Source organism: Myxocyprinus asiaticus, chromosome 2 (genome assembly GCF_019703515.2).
Source record: "Myxocyprinus asiaticus isolate MX2 ecotype Aquarium Trade chromosome 2, UBuf_Myxa_2, whole genome shotgun sequence".
Lineage (NCBI taxonomy): Eukaryota > Metazoa > Chordata > Actinopteri > Cypriniformes > Catostomidae > Myxocyprinus > Myxocyprinus asiaticus.
The window spans coordinates 27,483,256-27,504,714 of NC_059345.1; the positions used below are offsets into that span (position 1 = coordinate 27,483,256).

Here is a 21,459-nt window from a genome sequence, read left to right on the forward strand (position 1 = left end):
TGTTTGGGGCTCTCAAGAGCGACCCCTAGTGTCACTACATCAACATAACTTCGAGTGAGTGACAGCAGGAGAACGCTGATTCCGCGTGCCAGCGGCACCTGAAACAAATGGAAAGAATGTAAACACAATAGAACAAACCAGCGGACTCACCGAGACCGTGACAGAAATGCTCTTACTTTCACTACTAAGCAAGCCATGAGTTCTACTGTCGATTTTTTTACGATTGTGGTTACGAAGCATTTTAGTGATCTCCGATCATGATCATTCAGGACTTTTTTCAGACCATATTTGTTCCATGAAACTGGTGGTTCACCAATATCCATTCAGGTATTAATAATGCGCTGGCAGTTCTTAACCCAATTCCAGTGTTTTCAGCAATCTCCTTGATGCAGGCCAATAATTTAACCCTTCTGAAACACAGTAACATCTTTTCCACGACCACGGGATACGTCTTCCGACATGGTTGTTTAAGAAATGAGAAGCTACACACTGCATCAGTTAGGGTTAAAAAAAATGTTGCCAGCTGAAACATATTAATCACTGCAGTAATGATCCAATCATAGGCTCTTAAGTATCTGCTTATTTGTAAATCCAAATGGCGAATTTTTTTTTTTTTTTTTTTGGCCAGGCAGTGTACAATTGTTAATTGTTAGTTCATGCATTTACTAATGTTAAAAATGTGTTGGTGTATGTTGAAACTAACCTTAAACCAGATTAGTAAATGCTGTTAAAGGATAGTTCATTTTTAGTTCATTTTAACTAACGTTGTTAACAAATGGATCCTTATTGTAAAGTGTGACTATTTAAATATTGTCTAGCTGTTTAGTGATATTTAGTCGTGTTGAATATTGGAATTCAGCAATACTAACAGAATCTGACGATCTGGAATATTTTTAGCCATCGACTTGAACATGTTATTGACGTACAAGATAGGCTGTATGGTGCAATAACAGAAATGGTAAACCAATAAAAAAGTATATTTGGGTATTTTGTGATATTTTACAAAGGGTTTAACTTTTATTTTGTGTTCAGTGAAGCACTTTTTAAAGTTTGGTCCACAATAAATGTGTAATTTGTGCGCATCACCTCCCCTGCCCTCCAATCACCGTACCACCGCAGGTCAGTGTTACTGATTTAGATGAAGCAGGTTTGGGCATTTTCACAAATTGTTTCCCCTTATTTTGCAAAACTAGTGATCGATCCTTCATTCTCCTTTGTTCCAGATAACTTTTTTCTCCATACAGTAGATAATTGCTGTCGCTATTGATCTGCTGAGTGCCTTTGAAATTCATTTCATTGTGACTCCCTGGGTGGCCATAAACAGCTATTTCTTTGATAAATTGCCTGAAATAGTTTCTTATAAATATTTATCAGTAGACTAATTTTGTGCCAATGAAGTGACGGAAGTGCTGATGTTGCTGTATTTCTAGAGACTCCTCTTTTCCCTCAGGCCATCATGAAGATCCCAGTATATGGACAAAAGGGTATGTGGATTGCACAGTGTTGATCAGTAGTTATTTAACTAAGGCTTTTTGCCAACTAACGACAAGGTGTTTGATTGGCTTGTTAATATTAGGCCATAAAAAGACCTAACAGAAGTGCTGACCAGGCCGAGCCATGTCTTAAAAATGAGGGTGCAATCTGTTTCAGGGCTTTGGGTTCAACTTCTTCAACTTTGTTTTGTTAGCTTTTCTCAAACTTTAAAGACTTTTCCAAGTTTCTCCTCCAGGTGGATTTGAAATCAAAGAGAGTTAATCTGTGCAAATGTTGTCATGGCAATGCTCTGTTTGGGAGTAAAGCACTTTTTTGTCAGTTTCATCTGACATTAACAGTCATCAGCATCATCAATAACATCAAAAACGTGTTTTTCTCTCTCTTGGTAATCAGAAGTATGATATTTCCAGCATGATCTCTTGAAAATTGACTGTGGCGACATTTTTGCAAAATAATATTACGTGGTTCATTACACTTATCACAGCAATTCTGAAGGGAAACGCCCACTCTGTGGTGCTGAAAGCGAGTTAAATATTCTCCCAAACAGATAAAGTTTTTAAAGTTAATTCTATATAATTTATTAAATCAACCAAACTGACCTCCCTACCCTAAACCTAAACCTAAACCTAACCGATAGTGTCATAAAATCAAATGTGACATGAAAAAAACACAATTGCTGATGCAACCATGTTATTTTGTGGTGCTTCTATGATACTTTTGGCACACACGTCAACTTGCGTGCTCTTCAGGACTTGTACACAGGCCTTTTGCATCACAAGTAAAATGCTCTATCAGTTGAGCTACCAAGCAATTTCATCACACTTGAACAAACTTGTAAATGTAGTTATGCAATGCAAACGTTAAACTATCTCAAGTTATGCACTATTGTAAAAGTGTTTAGATGTCATAAGATAGCATTGTGTAAGGAAAAAGTAAGTGTTTATGAACTGATAATCTGCAGTTTTACCTGTAATTTGTGTAAAATTTAACAAAAGTTGTTGTAGCCCCTTTAGTGTTTATTCCACCAGGAAACTGCTGTAATACATACAATAAGCCATGTAAAAATATTTTTTCAAAAATGTAGGCATACTAACGTGATTCTAGGAAACCAGGTTGGGTTAAGGTTGATGGGCCTTTTATTTTATTTTATTTTATTTAAAAAAAAAAGTGAATGAATGAAATGTGATAATTATTGAATTTGTAATATATAGTTCGGACCAATTATTGGATTGCATTTATGCCTCTAAAAAGTCTTTAAGTAATTAAAAAGTCTTTTGCAAGAATATTTTATTTATCTCTGATTTGTAATATGTGCACTGTTGAAATCTGAAATTATCTCATTATTGACAACAGACTGTTGAAGGCCGTAATGCAGTACTATTCTTTTTCTAAGTGTTTCTTTCTCAAAAGTAAGAATTGCTAATGGACTGTTAAGCAATCAGGATCATTGCGAGCAATCGGAATCGAAACCGGAATTGTTACATGCCTTTTTCCGATTTCCATCCCTACACCACATTTGTTTCTTGTAAAGAATCCCTTTAAACTCAAGACTTGTTAACTACATCCTAGTCAGTCCATCACCCTGCTCGTTGGACTGAGTACATCTGAAACTGTGAGCAACCAGGCAGGGCAGACGAGAGTATTTCTGTTTGTGTTCACCTAAATCTCCCATTCGCTTGTTCCAGGACCCTTGTCCTTTCACTATGTGCTAATTAGCTTTCTGATGGAGTGCTCCTCAGTGCTGCTGCAGGATGTTCAGCTGGGGGGCTATCTTTTGAAAAGTCCTGTTTAATGAACAGGATGGGCTCTGTCAGTGTTTTTCAAAGTCTGAAACCCCAGTACCAGGATTCAGGACTGTTGTTCCCTCCTCTGAAAGGCTTATTTGGTCCTGTGAGGTCTTTTATGTGCCAAGTGTCCTTATATTGGAAAACTGTCCTTTGTAACAAAGAAGCTCAAGATAGCCAGGGTTGAAGAGTTGCTTTCTTGCGCCAGAGTGGAAGCCCCCTGAAGCAAACTTTTATGTACCACTTTTTTTTTTTTGGAGAGATGCCTCTCTCATGAGGGGGCAGGATCATGATGTTACTCAGCATTATGGGCTGTTAATGAAAAGGATGGTCAGTGTGCACGGGCATAGGTGGTTGTGGTTGAGATGAAAACAGTCAAAGAGAGATTGTTTAAAGGAAGGAAGAACTTCTAACTACCACCCCTGAAGTCACGAGTTTGAATCCAGGGTGTACTGAGTGACTCCAGCCAGGTCTCCTAAGCAACCAAATTGGCCCAGGTGCTAGGGAGGGTAGAGTCACATGGGATAACCTCCTCATGGTCACTATAATGTGTGGTTCTCGCTCACGGTGGGGTGCGTGGTGAGTTGTGCGTGGATGCTGCGGAGAATAGTGTGAAGCCTCCACACGCGCTACGTCTCCGTGGTAACGTGCTCAACAAGCCACATGATAAGATGCGCGGATTGACGTCTCAGACGTGGAGGCAACTGAGATTCGTCCTCCGCCACCCAGATTGAGGCGAGTCACTACGCCACCACGAGGACTTACGAGCGCATTGGGAATTGGGCATTCCAAATTGGGGAGAAAATAAAAAAAATAAAAAGGGAGGAGGAAATTTTATTTAAAGGATTAGTTCACCCTAAAAAGACAATTCTGTAATTATTTAACCACTCCAACTGTCACTACAAACTCGTATGATGTTCTTTCTTCCCTGAAATACAAAAGGAAGCATTTTTAAAAATCTATAGAAGTCTTTTTGTAATATAATGAAAGTAAATTGTGAGTATGATCTGTAAGGCTCCATAAAGGACAAAATGAAACGCATTAAAAGTAGTTCATGCAAATGTGCGCTATTTTCCAAATCGTCTGAAGCCACACAATCACTTTGTGTAATGAACAGACCAAAATTTAAGTCGTTATTCACTCTCAAATGAAATCATTTATCAACTCCCGTAAACTGTCCACAAATCAAATATGAAAAAGCTTAATTAAAATCAAACCTCACTGGTTCTTGCATGTCTCATGACCAAACGTCATTACACAAAAACCAATGAGGAGTAATGTTAATTATGGTAGTGTTATTAATGTTAGCCATGGAAGAAAGCAAATCATGTGTTTAGAATGACATGAGGGTGAAAAAATTATGACAGAATATACTTTTTTTGGAAAACTGTTCTTTTAAGATGTGTATGCACTGTTTTATCATGCATATATACTGTATATATACAGTATAGGCATATATACCGTATTGCCCTTAGAAAATAGATCATTTTCTTGCTTTGAGTAAAAGGACCTATTCTAATTCCTGAACTCTGTAAAGTGACTCTGAATACACAAAAAATGTTTAAAATCATACAGTGAAGCTGGATTGAAAAAAAGGAATTATAATTGAACAATTTATTTTCTGAATAATTAAAATTATTGCGAAGCTGAGTAACCATATCCCACAGTGCTTTTCTCTTAGAATTTATCTTTTCTGTCTCAGTCTTTTCCTCTTATATTTACATTTCTTCATTTAGCAGACACTTTTATCCACAGCGAGTTACAAATGAGAATAATACAAGCAGAAGCATTTAATTCAAGAGAGAATCTAATCCTTGTGCTACCATACCAAAGTTTAATTGACTTAGAGTTTGGGGCCAAACTATTTGTTTGTTCGACCAATGACAGATGTGGCAAGTATTTGGGTAAGCTGTTTGAAAAGATTGCTTATATTTACAGTTCTGTTGGGTGTCACTAGAGGTGCGGAAATTACTCACTTCAGCCTTAAGTGCAATAAGATTATGTGTACATTTTCAGCGGTTCCTCTTGAATAATTTGTATAGTCTAGATTTATATTTTTTAGAGAAATATGTGGTTATTGTGATGATTTGTAGAAAGACTGGCTTTAGAAGTTGCTGGCAGTGTTTATCATCGCAGAAGCATGCAGGCTATTCTCCAGTTTTCCAGTTCATGCAACCTGGTCTCATAGAATCACGTTTCTATAACTACCTACATTTTAGCTAAATGAGTTGTACGTGGCTCGTTGTACATATCACAGGAGTTTTCTGGTGAAATAAACTCTAGAGGCTCTACAACGAGTTTTATTTACTTTCACACAAATCAAGAGTAAAGCGGCTGATTAACAGTTCATAAACACTTATTTTTCACTCCGTTATTCACACAATGCTATTCTATGACATCGAAATACTTTTACATGACTTTTACATTTTACTTTTCTCATAATTTAAAAGATACATTTTAACACTTGCACTACATAACAAACTACATTTACAAGCTTATTCCAATATGACTTAGTTGCGTGGTAGCACTACTGATAGAGCGTTAGAGCGATAGAGCAGAAAGCAGGCGAGGTGCGAATGACGTGGTTACCTTAGCTATTGTGTTTTTCATCTCACATTTGCTTTTATGACACTATCGGTTAGGTTTAGGTGTAGGATTTAGGGTAGGGACATTGGTTTTGTTATTTAAAACTAGAAAATCAGATGAGGTTATTAAGGTTAAAGTTGTTATAAGTGATTTTAGCAATTCTGGATGGGTCCGATGGGTCCCCTTGAGCATTTTGCTATCCAACTTGAGCGTTTCACTGTTTTCATAATTTTCATGAGTTCAGGCTGAATTCTAGGGCTGGGTATCAGCAACAACGTCACGATATGATACACATCACGATACATGTTAATTTTTAACTGAATGTCTTTGATTAATTTAGTATCATTTAGAAAAACTTGCCATTTTGTGCCACTGAAAACACAATAAGGTCCATAAAGAAAGTATTAAATTGTTTTGTGCTACCCTTACTATAGTTTAAAATATTCTGGTTCAAAATCAAATCCTGTTTTTAGGATTTCTGGAAGTGCGCAACAGTTAATGCAAAGCCTGTAGGATTAAAAAAAAAACTTGAGTCTTAAGACAAGTCAAACACAACTCACTTCTGTACACTCTATACACTATACACTATTCAAATTAAGAGTTGTATAATAATCATTACATGAAACTGTAATTAGTACATGTTTTAATAGAACTCATATAGCCCATATATAGGCCACATTCATAAATGCACAGGAAGTGTCACAGATTATAGGCAGTGCAAAATATGCTGTGCTAAGATCAAGTAAAAAGACATATAAGCCTGGAATAGTGTTAGTCTAACTCACCCCCACATGTAATATCCACGATGCCTCCAATGCAGATCTTTGGCATTTTCTGCATTTCGTTTGAGAGCAGGATACAAAAACAATGTGTATTACACAATTTTACAGCCAGCTTTTTCCGATTCATATATACTATTTCAGATATAGGCTATTTACAAAACCATGTACAGTAAAATGCGAAATGCAGATTTTAAAGTTATTTAAACTCAGAGCACCTCCTGAGATGGATTGAGATCATTTGCAGCACTTACATATAGTATGAAACTAGTGATGCACCGAAATGAAAATTCTTGGCCGAAACAAAAACGGAAAATTCTGAACACACTGTGCTGAAAACGAAACTGAAAACTTGCTTTTTCTTTTTTTCTTTTTCTAGACCATGTTTGGAATAATTATCTATCCTGTCTGTTTGTCTGTCTATATATATATATATATATATATGTATATATATAAATACAGTGCCTTGCAAAAGTATTCAGACCCCTGACCAATTATCTCATATTACTGAATTACAAATGGTGCAATGAAATTTCATTCTGTTTGATATTTTATTTTAAAACACTGGAACTCCAAATCAATTATTGTTAGGTGACATTGGTTTTATGTTGGGAAATATATATATATATATAAATGAAATATCTCGCTTGCATAAATATTCAACTCCTGTGCTTTGGAAGCTGCCAGGTTACACCGATGAAAGAAATTGCCTTAATGAGGACACAATTACTTTACCATTGGCATCCACCTGTGAATCATTAAAGTTGCAATCACATTTTCTGGATAAAAAACCCATTGTTGAAGGATCAATGGTCAGGCTGTGAATTTGAAGAAAATGAAGACCATTCCACAGAAGTTAGAGATAAAATAATAAAAATGTATAGATTGGGGAAAGGGTACAAAATAATATCCAAATGTTTGGATATCCCAGATAGCACAGTTGGATCAATAATCAGGAAGTGGAAGCTGCACCACACCACCCAGGCACTGCCAAGAAAAGGCCATCCTTCAAAACTCAGCGCTCTAACAAAAAGGAGACTTGTGAGAGAAGTCACAGGGAGGCCAACAATCACTTTGAAGGAGCTCCAGAGTTCAGTGGCTGGGAGTGGAGTAATGGTGCACCAGTCAATCATATCAAGAGCACTGCATAACTCTGGCCTGTATGGGAGGGTGGCAAGAAAGAAGCCTTACTCAAAAAGTACCATCTGAAAGCATATCTGGAGTTTGCCAGAAAGCATGTGAGTGACCCAGCTGCGATGTGGGAGAAGGTTTTGTGGTCACATGAGACCAAGATAGAGCTTTTTGGCCAAAACTCAAAGCGCTATGTGTGGCGCAAACCTAACACTTCCTATGCCTCAAGACACACCATCCCTACAGTGAAGTATGGTGGTGGCAGCATCATGCTGTGAGGATGCTTCTCATCAGCAGGGACTGGGCATCTTTTTAGAATTGAAGGAAGAATGGATGGAGCAAAATATAGGGAAATACTGCAAGAAAACCTGCTTCAGTCAGCTAAAAACTGAAGCTTGGGAGGAAATTCACCTTTCAGCATGACAATGATCCCAAGCACAAGGCCAAAGCAACATTGGAGTGGCTCAAGAACAAAAAGATAAATGTCCTACAGTGGCCCAGTCAAAGTCCTGATCTCAGTCCTATTGAGAACCTGTGGCACTATTTGAAAATTGCAGTCCACAAGCGTCACCCAACCAACTTGAACAACCTGGAGCAAATCTGCCGAGAAGAATGGGCCAAAATCACTTCGTCACTGTATGCAAAGCTGGTATATGTACCCCAAAAGACTTAATGCAGTTATTGAGCAAAAGGTGGCTCGACCAAATATTAATGTGTGGGGGTTGAATACTTCTGCAAGCAAGATATTTCAGTTTTTTATTTTTCATAAAAATATTTCCCAACAAAATACAATGTCACGTTATATGTGACATTTGCATTTAACATTTTTACCACAGTGTGCTTCCATAAACTGTGTTTTTGAAAAAAGTGTTTTTGTGCTGTTGCGCTTGTTCATGTGAACACACACACACACACACACACACATACTGTACATAGGTGTGCCTGTCTCAGTTGTAAGCACAACCTTGTTACCGTCAATATATCTTTAAACATCAGCTGCCGTTTACATCTTTTCGCATAAAACTGCTTTTTCTCCATGTCTGTGACTCTGTTACTTGATTTTAAAGTAACAGTTTATGTTAAAATGTTCGCTTTTGGCCAAAAACAGATAATAGCATCTGTTCTGTAGAATTTTTGTGGGTTTCAAGTTCAGTATTTGCTTTGGAGATGTGCAAATAACACCTTCTTTCCTGGTCTGCATACCTCATGTTTTTATCTCTCTATCTCTTCAGAGCTCACTCACTGCTGTTTACAGCTCACTGGCTGGAAAATACTTTGAAATGTTGAAAATAAGCTGTCTTAGAGAGTTTGACTCAGGTGCTTTGGGGTGTACATTGTTTTGAGCAAAGTTGTGGGTAACAGGGGGCAGACACATTCCTCTGTAGGCTGTCATACATGGTGAAAATAAGGAGAGCAGAAAAACACTCATAACATTTCTCTGTGGCGTTGTCAAACTTGACAACTCAACCATCAGCGTTTTTCCATCCAAATGTCAGTCATTTTGCACAGGAAGCTCTCGCAACAATAAAACATTTAGCTATGTGCTTTGCCAGGAAAGTGTGGCAATACAATTAAAATTGTGTTTTTTTGGGAGGGCACCTACTGTAGTTAGAGTGATTAGAGCTGTGTTCAGGGTCCAAAATTAACACTTGCAAAGTGCCTAATTCACGTATAAATTTGCTTTACATGTAACAGTATTCAATTAAAAATTGTTACTTGCTAGATGGCTGGAAACTTTATTAAGAACTGCAGCATAACCTGGTTTAAATTGAATTGTGAGAATGACTTGAGTGAATCAAATCAAAACATCTACAATTATATTTACATGTAACGTCTACTAAAGAAAACATTTGCATCTGCAAATTTTAACTAAGTGGATACTTTATCATCAGAGGTTTATTTTTTATCCCAAAATTCAAGTGGGGTTCATATTCATATATGTGAAATATTTCCCACAAAAAAAAAAACAAAAAAAAACAAAACAAAAGAGAACATTTGATGTACAAAATCATGTTGGTTCTTTAGTTTTTTGCGACAGGTGCAGTGTCAACAGGGACAAGCTCATCTCATGCTAATATAATTGACAAAGGTAGAAAAATATAGATTTTTTTTAATGAAAATTGTGCCAAATACGGTTTCATGGCTGCCCTTACAAAAAGGCCCAACACTTGCCTCAAATTTGCAGCAAATTGGCAGCTCATTATTTTCACATGCAAATAAGCTTTTGATTCAACGCCAATGTTTGCCAGAAGTTTGCAGCTATACGTTGGTAGTGGTGAACCTCCGGCAAACCTTTGGCAGCAATGGACAGTTTAAAAGCTCATTTGCATGTGAAAGTTATCATTGGTGAATTTGCGGCAAATTTGCCATGAACTCTCGATTTTCATAAGGGAGGTAAGACATATTTACGGCTGTTAAATTTTCTCTATTCTATTCTATTGGCTGTGTTGATGCTGGCGTATGAAGCTCAGATAGAGAAATATTTATTTTGGGACAGAAACACCTCCCTATTTTAGTGTCTGCCCACTGACGTCCTCATTAATGGGCTGAAGTTTGGCAGGAGATAGAGAGGGTGGGAGCTAGAGAGAGAGAGAGAGACAGAGGGAGGGAAAGTTAGAGAAAAAAGGGTAGATCTGATAAGCTGTGTAGCTGAGTTCTGCTCTGGTCATGAAAGATTTTGATCTCTGATCGGCCATCAAATACTTTGCGGTGAGTGAAACTTCTGGCAGGCCATTCCTAGGAGAACTCTTGCAGATTGAAGATCTTTGGTTGCCGACTCTCATCACTTCAGCAGGATATCAACTTTCCATCAGAGCTATTCTCTTATCCTCCCACCGTTCAGAGGACAAGTCCCTTTCACTGAATGAGCCCAGCAGGATGTAGATAATCTACTGCACTCTAGCAGGTGAGACAGCTTTAGGGCAGAATGCTCTGCAGAGCAGCAGATAAAAGAGAAACAGAGTTGAATGCAAGGTTAAAACTGGACGTTTGAAACTTTAAGTGGAGAAGAAGGTTCTTTTTAATTTTTTATTCTGTACCAGTACAAATAGATTGGGCCTACTTATAGCACACCTGAAGTGATGAGGTATTTTTACAAGATTAAGGTTCTCAGGTAGTTAAGAATGGCATGGTACTACTTCCCTGTGAACTCTGACGCTAATAGGTCTTAGTTTGGTACATCTGATAAGGAATTACTCTTGAGCCTGTTGTTTGCTGTGAAATTTGGTAGAGCTGACCTTTGGACTGAACAAGAATGTGAATCTTACAAAAAACAACCTAATAACTGTGTTTGAGCCTGCTTACTTATGAGAGGAATTTTACAGCTGATAAAAAAGACTATGCCTTGAAAATATGAAGTAGGAAAAAATAAAGTAAAATGGAACTGGCTTTTCAGTGGGTGTTGCTAATCAAATCTTGAATTCTGGTTTCTAAGTGCTGCTATTTTTGTTATTGCTATTTTTGTGTTGCTGTTGGGTGGGGAATGACATTTGGTTAATCAGGCATTTTGTACCACATTTGAGTACTTAAAAACCCCTTGATAATGCCTTGTGATAATGTATTTTGAATTGACATTTAAAATGGGAATTGTTTTTTTTTTTTTTTTTTTTTTTTTTTATATAGAGTGATTGCGTATAGAGGATTCTGCAAAGAGATTACTATTATGTACATAGCAAAGCATAACTAGGTATTAAATGAGTGCAACAGGACCATCTTTTTGCTAACAAATGCTAGCCTTTCAAAGTATTCTTCATTTGATTGTGCATGCATACACAGGTGGCTGGTGTATGCGCACTACGATGGCTATGAGAGACTGGACTATTATTTTCAGGAGTTTAGACCCATAGAGATGTTTTATATTCCTTCAGACTGGAGTTATACAAATGCAGGTATCTCCAGACCTCCTCACACACAAGCTCTTGACTTGCACATCCACTGTTGTTGTTTCCACATTTGTCTCCTTTTGTTTAAGGGTGATTTCCAGCAAACAGGGGACGTCCCTCAGACGTTGCGAACGTCCACTTAGGTCCGCATTTGGTCCGCTTTGTAACGTTCGCTGGTGGACGTTCGCATTTGGCCCACTTTGTAACATTCGCTGGTGGACGTTCCGAGGACATTCCGAACGTTCGCTACAAGTCCAATTTTCGTCCGGGCCAGAGTATGCAACCGTCCCTATATCATACCAGCTAACAAAAAAAGGTCCTCAGAACGTCCCCTAAATGGCCTCTGTGAACGTCCCCTAAACGTCCAGAAAGGACGTCCCCTTGAACTTCCGGAGGTTGGCAAGAGGACCCTACACATGGACGTTCGTGGGACATTCGTAGAGGCCATTTAGGGGACGTTCTGAGGACCATTTTTTGTTAGCTAGGTTACATCTCCTAGTGCTTCTTCCTGACAGCAACAGCTCAAATGTGAGTGTTGCCACCTTGTGGACCCAGTATGTCCACTAGTATTTCCATTATTGCAGACATACTTGGCTTTCAGAGTACGCAGTTAGAAAATCGGGACACATGCATTCAGTGCACAAGCACTCAGCTGATGGTGAAATTTTTGTCACGCGTCCTTTACGCAAACACCTAGTGTTCACGTCTGACCGAAGTATACTTTGGGCTTAACATTGACAGGTTCCTTAAAGTTGTTGTTTACATTGCAGTGCTCTAAAGAGACACTAAAATGATATGCTCATCTCACAGATAGGTGTTCTCATAGTAAAATGTGAGTGGAGAGATGACTTTAACAGGCCAGACTTCCCCACAACACAGCTTTATTTACTAGATGTTACATGTTAGCATGTTTGTTGTGTGTATAATGCTGGACGTATATGTTACGTGTAACTTTGTTTGTCAAAATATAGCATGGAATTGAAATACCGTATTTAAACACAGATTTAAAGCCTTAAGCACATTTCCAATTTGAGGATAGGTTTAATAAATAATTTCACTATCCTTATACTTCTGGTGTAGTATAATCAAGAAAAACAGATGGGCTGTTTAATAAAATATCAATTTGACTGGATATGTGACAGGCCTTAATAAGTGAAAGATTTACATTAAAGGGTTAATTCACTCAAAAATGAAAATTCAGTGATCATTTACTCCAATAAAACCTTATATTGTTCCAAATCTGTTTGATTTTCATTGTTATGTGGTACACAAGAGGACAAATTTTAAAGAATGTTGACGCTGCTCTTGTTTCCATACAATAAAAGTAAGCAATGGCCGAGTCTGTCAGTTCCTAACATTCTGCCTGACTTTTGTATTCCACAGAAGAAAGAAAGTCAAATGGGTTTGGAACAACATGAGGGTGAAGAAATACAACAGAATTATCATTTTTGGGTGAACTATCCTTTTAAAGGTAAGCTTCTACAGTGGGTGAACATGGTGTGCACATGACACAGGACAGTCTTATGTCATTATCACGACACACTTTATCTTTTTACATCTGCAATCACTTTGACCTCACAGTTTTAAATACTTTGTTCTATGTACCACTGCAAAATAATTTTAGATTAATCATGTGCATTTTTATTGTCACCAGAATTTAGGACAATGCAGCAGTCTAACAGAGATGAGAGTTCATTTATAATAATGTCATTGGGTGCCTTCCCTCAGATCTGCATCATTGCAAAACAAACAGCACTACTGTTTGCCTTGTTGTTTATCCACCAATGCTAATGCAGAGAATTCCGTGGCAAGTAGTTCGGAAGTAATACGATGGAAACAAAAGGCCCAAAGAATGCAGATTCCTAATGAACAGTGGAAAATATCACAACTATTGTAGAAGGCCAGTGCAGTTTAGCAAAGTGCATGATGCTTTTGGAAGAAAGCTAGAGCAAGAGTAAATCTGGAAATATGCCTGTTTTTTGTATAGTCTGCTCTGCACTTCTGGTCTGCTTGGATTTACTGTAGGCTTTGACCTAGAGCGTTACCTCTCTGATAATCGACTGTTCTGGTAAGTAATGTTGTTTTGTGGTCTGCATGACAGACATGAAATTACCCCAGAGAAAATAAGATGTTTCATCTTAATGTCCCATAATCTTCAGATATACCTCATTAGTAAAGCAATACACCATGAGAGGCTGTGCGTGAAAGGCATATCCGGGTGAAATGTACTCTACTGACAGCATCTGTGGCATGGTGTCGATTACCATGGAAAATAATTTTGACTTACAATGGAAGTCTATGAGGCAGTTGTTTAAGGGGTGTTGTTAGGCAGGAAGCAGTGAAGCAGCATTTGTGGTTTAAAGCTCTCATACAGCCACTCTATGAAATCATATCTAGAATCATATCTAGCTTATTTAGTGTCTTCTACCTAATGCACATTGATTCCTTTGGTGCATAGAGTCGGGAAAAATTATCTTAAAAATTGCTAAATGAAAATGATTGGACTCTGATCATAGACCTGCCGGCTAGTGGTGCACCGATCAGGACATTTGAGGCAGATAGGATCACCGATTTTCTTTTTTTCTTTTTTTTTTTTTACACTAAGATCGGCCGATACCGATTTAAAAAAAAAAAAGTGCCCAAAGTCACACTTTTGCAAGTTATATTCTGCAGTTGTGTTTATTCTCCACACAGTAAAATTTCATTATTTGTAAATTGCTAACATTTATTTGTATTGAAAACAGTTATGAATAGTTCTGTTGTCAATATCAAAGGTCATTGTGACATGGCAACCAGTAAAAACCATGAGGGCTTCACACACAGCAGAGATACGTTCAAAAATAAGAAAGTTGTCTATTACTAGTTCCAAAACTGCTCCTGTGAGGTATCATTAGTATTTATGATTTGTTTACCGCCTTTGCCATTTTGTTGCAATACAAATCACTAATTATTAAGCAAATGCACGACGACTCTGTCCAGTTATTTAAGGTTGAACAGTTATATCTATTATTAGTGGCATTGCGACCAACATTGCAACCAACATCAATTTGATCCTCAATGACATTAGGATTTAGCGCTGAGATGAGTGACTGATGAGATATTGAGAGCACCTGCAGAGTGCGCTTGTTTAATTGACACCGAGAGCACTCGTGTTTGATTGACACCAAGAGCGCTCATGTTGCAGGGGAAGAATCTAATAGCGCTCATGATCGCTCAAACAGTCTCTAACGCTCCACACACCGTCTGATTGTCACAACTCACGTTACATCACATATACGCAGATTTATATTTGCATGTTTATTTGCTGTATAATTAGTTTTTATACCTGTTTGCAGTCTCTTTATCCTCTCCGTGCTTTCTGTGCAGCGAGTCAGAATAACTACCGTATTGACTCTAGAAAATGGGCAGCTTAATATTCATACACGTTATTCTCACACGTTTTAAAACAAACCGGCATATTAATCTGAATAACAGCATGTTTGAAAGTTTAAATTTGTGAATGTTTAGAATTGCCACCAACTCACCCTCCAGTGGCCACACTGTATGCTTCAAGGGCTGAGCAAGCACTCATTCATTAGAGTAGCAGTGTATGCGTGCTGCAAAAAAGATCGGCCCTGAATCTAGGCACGATCGGCCGATCGCCGATCATAGATTTAAGGCAAAAATAGGCCGATTTAAACCCGCTATACACTGTAGGATTTTTACAGTCCTTTAAGATTGTTGCTTGTCAGACTGTACGATATGAACGCATTGATATCGTCATGGCACACTGTGCGACATTATATCAGACTGTACGATACACATCGTAGCTGACTGTGATCCCAATCGTACCGATTAGTGAACGTGATGGGAGCATTGCGGAATAGAAGCGAAATGGTGAGATTTGCCCACCCCGGAGGAGTATTTTTTTTTCTGTCATTTCTGTTGCTCCAGTACCACTCCATCACAAGCACAGGCTAACACAGTGGTTCTCAACCTTTTTTTGATGAACGCCCGCTTGCGCTGCTCTGTCCATTGAGCCATCTAGGTGCATTAGACGAGGTTGAGCCTCCGTCTGTGTATTTGATGCTGCTAAACCAGATACTTCAGATGCGTCACTAGACTTCAAAATCAGATGAACTGCGGTGCAAATGCGTACCAACCCGTATAATTGAGAACCAACTGATATACTCCAGTTCTAGATAAACGTTTTAATGCAAAGAGGAACTTGACGATAGATTTGATTATTATGACTGATAAACGCCCCCCATTTGAAACCTAACACCCCCCTCTCTACTAATTTGCTCTCAGCACCCCCTGGCATACTTTGAGGCCCCCATTGAGAATAATTAGCAACCTCAAGCAAATATTCCTTGTGGAAATAAAAAGACTTGTGGCCCGAAAAATGACAAACTTTTCCGTTCACAAATGAGAAAAAAAAAAGATGTGTTATGGTACGTCTCTTTAAGTTTAGTAACCTATCGGCCATGCAAAATTTTGAAAATTCATAGAGACTAATAATATATCAAGCTTGCAAATTCCCTATGGATAATGCACAAACATAACATAGATTTCTATAATTGTATCCAATTGCATCTGCTGATTTGGATAATAATGTCCCATAAATACTTACCCATATAAATTGTCCAAACTTTTTTTTTTTATATAAAATTGGAGTGGTGTGAATCTTAACTAAAGAAGTTTATAGACGTTTAAAGTAAATTTATTAATAGTAAAATAGTAATTGATGAGTGGGACGTGGTCATGTGTCACTGGGGAGAGAGGAAGCGGGGAGCGGGGTGGCAGTCCAGGTAGAATAGCTTTTATTCAAGCATTTTCAGCTTCACAAACAAGGCACAGGCTTTTCAGCTTCACAAACAGCGAACAGGCTTTTCAGCTTCACTAATAAAGATACAGCTGGTTTTTCAGCTTCACGCAACTCCCTCCTCCTCACTGGCGTTCTCGGCGGCTTTTCAAGCCCATCTCTGTCGTCACTGTTACGAGACACAGTTGTTATGCATCATTAATCACCAGGTGATGGCCCTTACCGCTTCCTCTCTCCCCATTGACAGACACATGACCATGTCCCACTCCACAGTAATTAAAATAAAGTTGTAAAGAAAATGCATGATAAATGTAAAGAAAAAAAAACATGTTAAGAAAATACAATCATTTATTTATTTTCTTTTTGTAAGATCTATATTTATTTAATTCAGAGAATAATGCTTTCATATTGCTGACGTGTTACTTTTCTCCAAGTATTTTCTGCTTATTTATTTATTAAAATTTTTATATAAAATGAAAAGAAGAGAAAACATTGAAAGAGCTTGAATAAAGTGATAACTGGGCACAAATGTTGCTATGGTGCAGATGCGGAGCAGGTTTCTTTCCAAGTGAATTGGTGTGCGAGAGAGGAACGGAATATCTCATCTGGCCATCGTAATAGCAGTCACACTATACGGCTGCGATGCTAAATTTCTGACACTGCCAGAACTTCGTCGGAGGCTAAAGATCGCAAAGGCTATTAATCTGCCAGCCGTCTGTGAACATGTCATACTGAACGTTGTAAGATTGCCGATTTTGCCCTACTATGACAGAAATCCTTTAGGATTCCAGAAATTTGTCTCAGACGGCAGAATCGTGGCCAAAATCATACAGTGTGCACCGGGCTTTAGATCGGTGCCGATCGATCTGTGCACCCCTACTGCTGGCTCTCCTCTGATGTGGATGGCATACATAAGAAAGGATTTGCCTGCTTGCAGGCAAGGTGTCTAAGAAAGTGCTGGGAGCCCTGTAGTGATGAAGAAAATTTCAGAGGAGGGTCTTTTAACTTGCATTACACTGATGGAAGAATCCCACTCCCTGGAAAACTGTAGACATCACCTTCTAAGAAAATGTGAGTGGTGCTTTCCTGTGCAAAAGTCACTTCCACAATGCTGGGGTGTTGTGGGTTGTTGCTAAGAGTTGCTTACTGGTCCATGTCAAAAAGGCCACATGATTCAAGGTATCATGAATAACATGACTGTGACAAAATTTTTGCAGAACAAAATTACTTGCTTCATTACACGTTAAGCTGCAGTTTCCTAGTGAAATGTCCAGCAGAAGGTGCCAAAAGAGAGTGAAATGGTGTTGTAATCAAATGAGTTTTTTCAAGTGACTGTTAGTCAGGGATTTTAATGGTCTTCCAAGTCTAAAGTCCAACACTCTATGAGGTGAGCTAGTGCGGAAGCTAATCAAATTGGAATATGTGTGTAAATGTAGGTGAGTCTGTAATACAAGTGATAAAATGTATAATTTTTCAAATGATATGTTATAGTTGTTTCAATATCATAACATGGCAATGTGTGAACAACAGAGCGAAAAATAAGTGTTTTTAAAGTTATAGTCAGCTGTTGTAGTCGAGATTTGTGTGAAAGTGAATTAAACACACAGTGGTTGTAGTGCCTCTAGTTTTAATTTTGCCAGGAAACTGCGAAATGTAGAATTTGGCACGTAAAAGTCAGTTTGATTCTATGAGACTAAGTTGGCAATAAAGTATGAGGCTATGTTGTGAATATAGTCACAGCTGAAGGTTGTTTACTTGTGTCTGCAACCCCTTTAGCTGTGACTATATTCAAAATATGGCACAGTCTCGAGTGCCTTATTGCTTTTAAAAAAGGGTTAGCATAATAAAAATATCAAGGATATAAATATCAAATGTTTATTAACCATTTTATAATAAGTATTATGGGTTTGTACAGTACGAGAAATACTTTAGCAAATACCACTAATGCGATTAATTAAAAAAATAATTTTAAATGAATTATATATATATATATATATATAGGTGTGTGTGTGTGTGTGTGTGTGTGTGTGTGTGTGTGTGTGTTTAATTAATTATAAAACGAAAATTAAAGGAGTAGGCTGTAAAATAACTTCATGGAAGTTATTTCCCCAAAGAAAAGGTGTTACCACATTCCATTGGTGTTTTATAGCTCACTTGTATTTCAATTCTCATTTGTTTTTGTGGTGAAGATATTGATCATTGTGTCAATAGTATCATGTTTAACCATAAACTGAATCGTGCTGCAACAAAATAGATAAAGCGGTTGTTGTAGTAAAGGCTTTGTAGTACATGCTTTTATGTCAAGCGTACTCATGCAGCCATTGAAAACCTTTTATGGAGCAGAGTTTGCTGATGCGCTAAATCAGTATCTCAGTTTGAGATAAAAGGCTGTGGAGTGTTTGATAGAGACATGTTTGTATTCAGCGAAACTGTGCACAATCTTTGGGGATGTTTGTACCATAGATTCCTGTGTTTGGTATGATTATTCACAAAAGAATGAACTTGACTGTCCTGTCACTGGGGGTGTTTGATGACACCTTCTACAGAGACAGAGGCACTGGAGTGTTTTCCACACCCTGTTAAATTTGACAGTGCGCTGTGAAAGGAGCATGCCTGAGCTATCTTTCATGGTGAACAATCCACCAACAACAGTGTATACAAGGCATAAGGGGCTGCTTTTGGGATGTTGAAGTAGATCTCTTGCAATGATTTCCACATTTTTATTTAATTTATAGGAAAATGTAGTGGGAAAAGAAAGTATTGAGAGAAAGAGAGGGAGATACAGAGGAATGGGATTTGGAAATATTGCTGGCCGGTGTCCCTAGGAATATAAGTCATAAAAAAACCACTGCACCATGGCTCCAATTAATTTCACATTTTGTTTGACCATGTAACATTTCATTTTTAAATTTTTTGAATAAAATGTGAGTGGTTCAGGATTGTTTTTTAGTGCATTGTAGTGAGTGGTTACTAGGTAATTGCTTACTGGCCAAAGTCAGAAGAGCCCACCTCCAGGTCTCATTAAATGCTTTTCCACCATCGGGCTGAATTTTTTTTATTTCATCTAGCAATTGTTTTTGTGCACATTTTCATCCAACAGGGTGAAAGTCATAAGTCCAGTTACTTAGAAACGTACTAGCACACTTCTCCTCAACAAACCACATAATTTAGGTATTATTCATGTCTGTAGCACAAAAGGACGTGGATATTTTAAGGGGCTTTCACATGATTCAACTAGTGCACTTTGATTTCCCCATGAAAAGCGTAGCAGAGGACGTCTTGTTTTAATTTTAATGCTGACATCAGCCATTTAATGATATTTCATCTGAATTAGGTCAGCGGCAAAATCAAGTCAAAGTCAGCAACAGGGGTAAGGCTGAAGCTAATGCTTCACTCCATAGAATTCAGTATATCCAGCAGAGTTATGTGGAAGTCCCATTATGTGAAGTGTTAAGTGGCTTTCACATGAGTTGCATCAGGGTATCAATGCGCTGCTCAACGCCCTCCACATGACAAGCGTTGTGGCAAAAACGTGTGAAGATCGTATGCAAAGATTTTTCAAATATACTGTAGAAATTGCTCAGTAATCATGGGCTGACACTTCGAAGGGTCAGCTGGAGCAGGGTCAAAGTTAATGCGGCATGTTAAAACTCCCGGAGTACCTTAATGCGGCCCTGAGTGCAAAGTGGTGGTGGGGGTAATGCTGAAGCTGACCAGGGATGTGATTTTTCCAGATTAATCCGGAACTTGAAGTTTTTCTGAACTAAAAATGTGACCCACGTGAAAAGACCTTATTCACAGCAGAGCCATCTTTGATTTTTGACGGGAATGACAACAAGGCTGTGAGGGATATACATACAGTCTCTTCAATGGGCTGTACTGCAGTTAAAGTGTTTTTGGATCATTCCGTGAACAAAACATTGAAAAAAACATATTTCCAAGAACATTCAGTAGACAATAAACTCCCGACAACATGAGGTGTGGAAAATCAGATATGATCAAGGAGCTTTTTACAGCTTTACACAGTGCGTGCCATTGACATTTTTTTAAGTCTATCCCTCACAGCTTCGTTGTCATTCCCATTCAAAATCAAAGATGGCACTAGCGTGAGTAAGGTTTATTCTCGATAAGAAGTGCATTCCGTGCATTCTCTGTGGCATTGAGGTTGCCCAGGATGTGAGTGGCCTGCAGCGACCTCAGTCACCGCTGACTCAATAGGAGGAGATGGCAGGCGAGTTGCGACATGCGACGTGAGTGTAAGCGGCCTTCGCGATTTATATACGCTGCTGTCGCTGTGTTGTCCATCCGGACCAACACATGCTTGCCCCGGATCAATGGCAAAAGCCTCCGCAGGGCGAGCAATACTGTCAGCAACTCGAGGCAGTTGATGTGCCAACACAGTCGCGGTCCTGTCCAGGAGCCAGCGGCTACGTGCCCGTTGCAAACGGCGCCCCAGCCTCACTTGGAGGCGTCTGTCGTAATGACGACGTGCCTGGACACTTGCTGTAGGGGAACTCCTGCCCGTAGAAATGCAAGGTCTGTCCAAGGGCTGAACAAGTGGTGGCAGATCGGCGTGATGGCCACGTGATGTGTGCCGCGGCACCATGCCCATCTCGGGACTCGAGTCTGAAGCCAGTGCTGAAGTGGTCTCATATGCATCAACCCTAGTGGCGTGACCGGCGGCGAGGATGCCATATGCCCCAGGAGCCTCTGAAAGTTTTTCAGTGGAACCGCTGTTCTCTGCTTGAACGACTTCAGGTAGTTCAGCACCGACCACGTGTGCGCTCGCTCGTGAGGCGCGCTATCATCGAGACTAAGTCTAACTCCATGCCGAGAAAAGAGATGCTCTTAACCGGGGAGAGCTTGCTCTTTTCCCAGTCTACCCGAAGCCCAAGCCGGCTGAGGTGCCTGAGCATGAGGTCCCTGTGTGCACATAGCAACTCTCAAGAGTGAGCTAGAATCAGCCAGTCATCGAGGTAGTTGAGTACGCGGACACCCAC

General features: G+C 38.9%; 1 protein-coding gene across 17 annotated transcripts in view; it reads left to right on the forward strand.

The window, feature by feature from the left end:
* LOC127450491 (pleckstrin homology domain-containing family A member 7-like) overlaps positions 1-21,459 on the forward strand; it is a 163,877-nt gene that overhangs the window by 63,067 nt on the left and 79,351 nt on the right. For 2 of the 17 annotated variants that reach the window (XM_051714775.1, XM_051714770.1), the window contains exon 2: positions 13,039-13,126. The exons of 14 other annotated variants lie outside the window; for them this stretch is intronic. The gene's annotated coding sequence lies outside the window, so the exon portion shown is untranslated. Of the gene's footprint in view, positions 1-10,389; positions 10,680-13,038; positions 13,127-21,459 lie in introns of those variants that run through there. One more of the 17 variants, XM_051714783.1, reaches the window with a different exon arrangement.